General features: G+C 39.7%; 1 long non-coding RNA gene across 1 annotated transcript in view; it reads left to right on the top strand.

Annotated features, from left to right (window-relative positions):
• Positions 1 to 4,159: 4,159 nt before the first annotated feature.
• LOC148186047 (uncharacterized) overlaps positions 4,160 to 8,229 on the top strand; it is a 70,339-nt gene continuing 66,269 nt past the window's right edge. Inside the window, exon 1 of the long non-coding RNA XR_015775330.1 lies at positions 4,160 to 4,558. This is a non-coding gene — a long non-coding RNA (uncharacterized LOC148186047). The remainder of the gene's footprint in view (positions 4,559 to 8,229) is intronic.

Genomic DNA, 8,229 nt, shown 5'->3' with positions numbered 1-8,229 from the left:
TGCTTCTATGAATCGTCATGGGAGTGTTATTTTGGGTTGGACCTGGCAGGATGTTAAAACACTGTGGTCAGAATATGGTTAGGAGTATAATGGTTGGTGGGTGAAGCCATATAAGCAATGTGGCAGCTTCGTGGCCTTTGAATGTTTTCAGTGGGAAGAAGGAAACACGTTTTGGACCTCGAAGAAAGTCCATAGCAGATTTAGGAGACTGAGGCAAAGCTTATTACACTTTCCAACTATTTTTACAGTGTTAGAGTCAAAATTCAAAATCATGAAATAATGGTTCAGGCCAGCGTAGTAAACATCACCTTGTTTGACTTCATGGTTTCTGGTTGAAAACATTTGTAGAGCCATTTATATGAAAGCAATTGTTCCCAGGTCCCAGTGCACGAAAAATATGCATCCGGTTGTCTCATTCACAGACGATTAAAGAGGTTTTCGAGGAAGCAACTGCTAAATCTGGAGCAATCCATCACTGTTTCTGTGTTTCTGCACCTGCATGGTGAGGGACATCCTCAGGGGACTGGGGGCTGTAGACAGTGTGGTGTGTAGTCTAATGGTTGAATCAGCTGGCAGGTGTGCCCCAAAACTTTCCCTGCCACCTGCACACTGGACAGTCCATAAATGGTGTAACTATTGTATTGCTTAGCTGGATGGAGACGCACACCTGGGCCAGGCTGAATTAAATGCTTAATGGGTCTGTCTTCTTGTGCTGGGGAAATAAAAAACATCCCGTGAATCTCTGGTATCCTTTTGGTGATATTTTCAAGCCTTATGTGGGCCTTTATGAAGACACAATAACATAAGAAAAGTCCTGCAACTGTGAAGTTGCCATCAAGCTAACAGCTAGTTACTTTATTTGTAAACTAGAATTACTGCCTTGTGGTTGTATGCCTCCAAGAAACAGTCCAGTTGCAGTCACATTCATGCATGTCCAGACTCATATGTAACCATGACAATTCAACATTCATTCAGGAAGCAAACAACAAGCTCCTGTGTGAAAGTCCGGGGTTTGTTGAACCCATCTTCGGCCTATGGGGACTTTCCAGCTCTATCATTTATATCACATTGTTACTAGCAGCGTTTCAGACTGATGCCAACCAGTGGCATATCATACTGCTGAGAGAGGTTCTTTCTGGCAACGTTGTGAACTGACGCTCACCGGCGCATCATACCTCTGTAACAGGCGACGTCTGGCCAACCTGCAACATATCATACTGTCGCGAAAGGTTCCATCGGGCCGCATTATAAACTGACGGCATCTGCTGGTGTATCGTCCCGCCATGAAACATGGCTTTTGGCTCTGGTGTCTGACAATGAAATTACTGACAAAATAGTGGTATGTGATGACTTCAGAATAACAATAGGCTGATACAATCATCACAGTTTCAAGATGGGTACCCAATATGTGTCACCAAATCAGTATCCGACCAAATGTTTCCACTTCTGTTTCTGAGTTATGGTATGAAATAATGGACAGAAAAAGTGTTTGTTTCAGAACAGCAGATGTAACAGTGAAGTTGACCAGTGCCTTAATCTTTTTAGTCTAATAGACATTTGTGTGAAATGTTGTCATAATTATTATGTGAATTCTTGGGTTGTGGCAAAAATTATGTTTTGTGAGGTCACAGTGACTTTTGACCACTAAAATCTAATCAGTTAGTTGTTGAGTCTCTGTGGACGTTTGTGCCCAAATTAAGGGAATTCTTCCAAGGCGTTCTTGAGATATTGTGTTCACGAGAATGAGATGAACACAAGCACACAGTGACCTTGACCTGTGACCGTCAAAGTCTAATCAAGTCATCGTTGAATCCAAGTGGACGTTAGTGCCAAATTCTAAAACAAATTCCTCAATGTGTTTTTGAAATATCACATTCACAAGAACTGGACTGATGGACGTTACACTCGAAAACAGTTTTCCTTCAGCCATGACTGTCGCATCAAAATCAAGATGACACATTCATGTTTTGATCTACCATCTCATCAGACTGTCCAGGATCTCTGATGATCCTTGAGGATACTTGTTGGCAATCCAAGATGTGAACAGTAGAAGGTGAATACAGTATTGGATTGCTCATCTAATGACACACTACATGGATTGAACACCAGTCTAAGTGGCTTTGAGCTAATCATGATAGAGACAACCAAAAAGCTCAGAAACACCAATATTTTCTTTTAAGTTGGAATAAATTGACCCCTCTCCTCCCCCAGAGTCTAGCTGCGGAGCTTGAATGGCCATTAGTGCCATCATAAAACAAATGAATCCGGCAGAAGATCCAAGAAAGCTGATGCTAATTTCCAACTACAAAATTCAAAGTAAGCAATTACAAGAATAAAAAAAGAGCTCTGGGTAGTTATGTTCCCTCTGCTAGCCTCATTTGTGGTCTCTTGAGAAGCTTCACAACATTTTATTCACAAATGTAACTAATCAGGTCACTATAAGTGTCACATTCTGCATACCTTTGATTTCGTTGAGGTTGCACAGATTCAAAAGAGCCAAATTTTCAACACATTAGTGTTTCATTGTTGCAATAATAATAATAATGTTATGGTATAAACTGGTGTTACTGACAGACTTCCCTTTCACTTGCTGCAAAGAGTTTGTTCTTGCTTGTGCACCTTCACCCTCTCTGGTATCACTTTATATGCATTTACTGTAAAGAGCATGAAGACTAATGAAGGCTGATGGCAGCACTTGAATGGATTCAAGCAAATGTGGACTTCAAAACAGCTAACAATACGACAGATAGTTGCATGTAAGTCATACGTTGCTATCTACTTACCTGTGTTAGTTGCAGCTTGTCTGTATGTTTGTTTTTTTAATTCTTTTGGAGTATTGGTGGTGAACAGTTTTTATTTAAACACCATTAAAAAACATTGAGAAACTTCACTTTGGCACCTCTGTGGCTAAGTTTGCAGGTTTTAGTTAATCAAGTTCGTGACAGGAGACTTTGGCCAATTATAGGCCATATCAGAGAGAGTGCACGTGTATGTCCCGGATGGTGAATGTCTAATTCACAGGAAAATACAGAAAAGGCTGCTATTCCAGCATTGGCAACAGCTGCCTTCACTGCAAAGCAAACCCAAAAATAGACTCAACAATGTCGGTGAGGCATTTTAAAAACAGAGAGATAATGTTGCTAATAGTTTATCCCCCTGCTAACTATAGCCAAAGGCTCATGGCTGTGGCTAATTCAAGTACATGTTTGATGTAGCTAATTTTAGCTAAAGCCTTGAATCACTGTATGTCCGCCGCCTCACTCCTCACCGCTATAGTCCACCTCACCAGGAAGAGAGTGGACAGCAGCTCCAGAGACAGATGCTCAGTCAGAAGCTGCAGGAATCCATATTCAGCTAGTCCAACCCCCCTGTGCCGGCAAGCCCCAACTTCCCATCAGATCAAAAACATTTCTGTTGCTGCTGTAATGCAGGTTATCTCAGTATTGGCCAAAATCGAGCTGCTATATAGTTGCCCACTGAAGGTCCGTCTGCCTGCTCCCCTCCTGGCACAGCAGGCCACAGCAGCAGGGTACAGCAGGGACCTGAGGAAATTTTGGCACAGTTGAAATAGCAAGTCACATGATACCCAATTTGCAAAAAAAAATAAATAAATGTATAATTACAACTTTTCTGAACTTCATAAACACTCTGATAATACTTTTTGCATTCTTTTATTTTGAGCCATTAAGTCAGTCAATCAACCAGTCAATCATGCAGAGCACACAGGCACAAGGATCAAAAGCAAGTCTTAGCAATTAATTAAAAGACTAAAATAAGAGTACTCATTAAAACCAGAAACTGAGGAAATGTTACCATAAATAAATAAATAAATAAATACCAGAGGCAGGATAACATCTATAGATAGAAAAATAAAATAAATAACTAGATGAAAGTAATAATAATGATAACGAAATAAGTAAACAATAGTGCGCATTACTGTAACGCATTACAAAAGTAACGCCGTTACAGTAATGCACTACTCTTTGCTGTAACGTAGTAATACATATTATATATTATGCTCATCACAAACTCAGTAATGCGCGTTGCAATGTCATTTAACCCAAAATTAAGTAGTATTTTATTTACATAAGAATTCACCAACATAGCGAGACATTCCAGCACCGGAAGTAAGAGTGTTTCCTGTTGCGTGAATGGCAGAAATGACTGCAGAGACGGATTACACATTTGCGAGATGGACATACTCCCACTGTTTTCATTTCGTCGGAGAAAGGGACAAGAATATAATAGTAAAGTGCAACCTGTGTGCGACACCGAGCGAGCTGTCTACACCGAGAGATAGCGCTAGTAACGCGACAAAAAAAACACCTGGACAGGTGCTATGCTAACGCTAAGCTAACCGAGACAGAGAAAGAGTACGGAGGACAAGACAAAGCGACAGAAATGAAGTTTCTGTCGGTCTGCCGTGCTGCTTGAACCCCGAGAAGTGAAGAGACTCGCGGCTGAGTAGTTGTTGAAGATACGCAGCCTCTGTCTACCGCAGAATCGCCTTTTTGACAGCTCGTCAGCAAAATCCCCGTCAACGCCAGCAAATGACAAGGTAAGCTAACGTTGCCATAGAGACCGGTTACAGTATAGGTCGCTTGGCCATCTTACTAGAGTCTCTAATTGTCTTACCTGGTATTGTTTATAATAGCCATCTAGAGACGGCTGCAGCTTTGGTCATCTGCTGTGCAGCGCCTTATTACTGTATGAAAAGGACCACAGGGAGGCTGGCATCACTTCAAATATGTCAGTATAGAGTAGATAAGAGATGTATTTGTTTTCATGTGTGTCAACTAAAACTAATGTTACAATGTTAAATTAGTAACTGTGACTTAACCCAGGGTTGCCAACTCAGTCTTAGTCTTACAGTCTCATGCTGCCCAGGCAAATCTTACACCAAAACATTGTGACAGCAAAGGTGTTGGACAATCATGTAATGCAGTGAACGTCTTTGACTCTAATGCAGTATTTGATCGATTTTCGTTGTCGCGGTTTAAACAGCTGATGGTCCGACAGCACTGCAGCAACAGAGATTTACAGTCAAAGCGGAGCTTCTTGTCACAGCACCGAAGTGTCTGAAACAGCCAAACATTCAGAGGTGAAAAGCGACTTTTTTAGACTTCTACAGACTACTTTGTTTTAGTTTCTAGTTTTGTGAAACTTTGGATGGAGTTATTTAGAAACACCAGGATATATTACCCTGTGTTTCACCCAGTCCCTGAGCTCTCCTTATTTTTACCAGGGGCAGATGTAGTGATTTTAGGGCCCTGGGCCACAGGCACATTGCCTTATTTCTCCCCCTTTCTCTAACTGGGAATGTCTGCAGGCAAGAAGGCCTAATCAAAAAATGTTTCCAAAGAAAAATGATTACTGGCACAAAGCAGAAGTTCAAGTCAGTCAGGAGAGCTTGGCCTATTATCAGTTTGAACATTTGTTTAAGATGGAGCTTTTCATTCTTATATAATTGTGTATAGTTTAATAAATAATAATTCATCCTATGTTTTTTACGGTGTAATGTACTATGGTCAAATGAAACTGTAAATATCCTGCTTTTTTTATTTCTTATATAACAACATTAGATATTTTATTGATACATTGACAGCCAAACTGGAAATTTGGTCACCTTATACTTAAGTACAGTACTTGAGTAAATGTGGCCTTATTTAGATTTCAACACTGTTAACCAATAAATATTTAACTGTTTAACACTGTTAAATGTGTAATAATAGTAGTTGTAAAGTATTTAATTTACACTTAATATTAGCATTCAATGAGATAAATTAGTAAATAAAAGAGTAGAGGCGAAAAGAAAGCGAGATTGTGCATCAAGTTACTAAATGTGCAAAACTTAAGAACATTTAAGCATTAGCCTGGTGAGCAACCTTTATTGTAATAAATGGGGAACCACCTTGAAAAATAGCATCCATTTCTCTTAATACATCTACAGTATGCATCTGTAGGTTTAGCATTAACAGTGCTTTGCTGGATAATCAATCACTAACTAGCCTAAACACAACTCAAGAGACTTTATTAATAATAAAAACTGAATATTTCATAGCACAGTTCATTACCATAACTAGACAACATGCACACTAAACATTCAGTATAATAATTACAGTATATAACTTGCAGTAATTATAATCCATTACAAAGATGACATTATTGCAATTTGTTCTTCATTTTCAGCTTAACAGCCTCATCACACAAATCCAACACTGTCAACAAAAACTTGTAACGTTCAGTGACTTGATCCCATCATAAAAGTGATAAATATGCATCACATCTCACAACTGTTTGTTTTGATAATGTCATGTATGATGTTTTGAAGCTTTTAATTATTATAATCTCTTTTTTAACAAGATGAAGATCACTCGTTTTGTCATCTTTGATGCATTTTGGCACCTGTCTTACACGTAAATGATGCATGTGTTTCATTACTGATGCTGTGTGAATAATTTGGCATTGTCACAGCTGAGATGTGTGATTTACGAAAGAATAGGCAGTGGGGAAAGGGAGGAGCGACTTTTAAAGGCAGGTTTACTGACTATTTTGTTGATGGCTGCAGGAGATTTGATGTTTATCTCCCTGATGATATCAGACACCATTTCTCTGAGTTGATATTTGAACTTGATACAAATCGCAACACAGCTTTTGCTCTCCACGTGGAGCTCCTGAGCCAGCCAAAGCTCCCAAGTGTACTCTTTGCGTGGGCCAGCGCCGTCTGCAGCGCATTACTTTCTAGTTCTTGAGATTTAAACTGTGGCAGCAACACATAGTGTAACAGCTCCCCAGAGAGAACCAGTGATTGCACTCCAGTGCATGAGGTGATATTATGTTTAATGTGTTGGCTTATTCCTCGAGGGGTTCCCAACATCTGGCGTGCTTTAATTCACGGGACGCTCCCATTTTCATGTCTTCTCCTGAGCATCACTGATGCAAAGCTTGGACTGCATTTTCTTAGATGTTTGTATTTTACAATGTCATTATTAATAAGGCAAAGAAAGGTAGCTATTTACTGTTGTATTCTTTCTGTTTTCATCATTTTTTTGGATTTCCTGCAACTTTTTACACCAAATATGACAGTATATGCCATCTAATAGTATTTTTTTTATTTTTTTTTTTTATTTGATATAGTAACACTGAGTTACTGATCACAACAGAAAAAAACCTTCAGGTTTAAAATAAAGAAAGCTAAAAATACAAAAACATAAAAAAGATATAATACAAGAAAATAATAATAATTATAATACATTCATTTGAAGAAATTTAACTGACTACAAATCAATTTATAAGCTATTATTTACCAATAACTAAGAAATTTAAGTCAGAGGATAAATTTGGCCAGCATAGGACACAACAACAGGTACAATAAACACACACATACACACACACATCAACACGTGAGTGTGCGTCTATACTCAGAGACACAAAGACATCAGTACATTTATCTACGATATCATATCTGATGGAAGTCATTGGTAATATTGCACAGGACACTCCTTTTAGGTTTCACTGTTACCCAGCCTTGTGTCACAGCTCTCTGCAGCCATCCCATAGTTAGCTGCCTCCATATTAGAGGACAGCTCCTGCACTAAAAGACCCTGCCGGAAACTGGGTTTGATTTGTTGATGTGAGTGCGCTGAGGGCAGAGTGGGGGCCAAGCATTAATGGGACGGAGACAATAGGCCATCACTAATCAGAGACCTCAAGGTTGCCATGAGGTTAATTGTAATGCAGGTGGCACTAGGGGAGGGGGCGAATAAGAAATGTTGACTCCTTTACTGCCCTGGCGGCCATTGTGTTCTAACATTAAGCCCCGGGGCTAGGATTTGGCTTTCTCCCTCGCTCTTTCCCCTGTGCCCTCTTTACCTTTTAATTTCTTATTATCCGCTGATTCCCATTCAACCTCCATGGGTTAAAGAAAACCTTTAGCCACATGTCAAAAGGAAATGTTAATATTGAGCCTGTCCTGGCTGTTGTGATGCGTGGCAAACCATTGTGGGACACCACTGGTGATTCAACAGTGCATTTCACATTCGCTGCTGTTGCATCATTGTTATTTGTTTAAAGTGACGGAAACAGCAGAGCCTGCTTGCTTTTGTTTCAGTGAAAGACCATCTCCAAACGAGAGCCGGGTCATGAATACACAATAGGACAGTGTCTTCAGAGTAGCATTTGTTTTTAGCTTTTGTTGTTTCTTGTGACCATTTTTCCGGGAGGTTGGAC

The sequence above is a fragment of the Plectropomus leopardus genome, chromosome 21 (assembly GCF_026936395.1).
Source record: "Plectropomus leopardus strain MGB_pleo_1.0 chromosome 21, ASM2693639v1, whole genome shotgun sequence".
Classification (NCBI taxonomy): domain Eukaryota; kingdom Metazoa; phylum Chordata; class Actinopteri; order Perciformes; family Serranidae; genus Plectropomus; species Plectropomus leopardus.
Note: the sequence above shows the minus strand (reverse complement) of the source record. Positions and strands in the feature narration are given on the sequence as shown.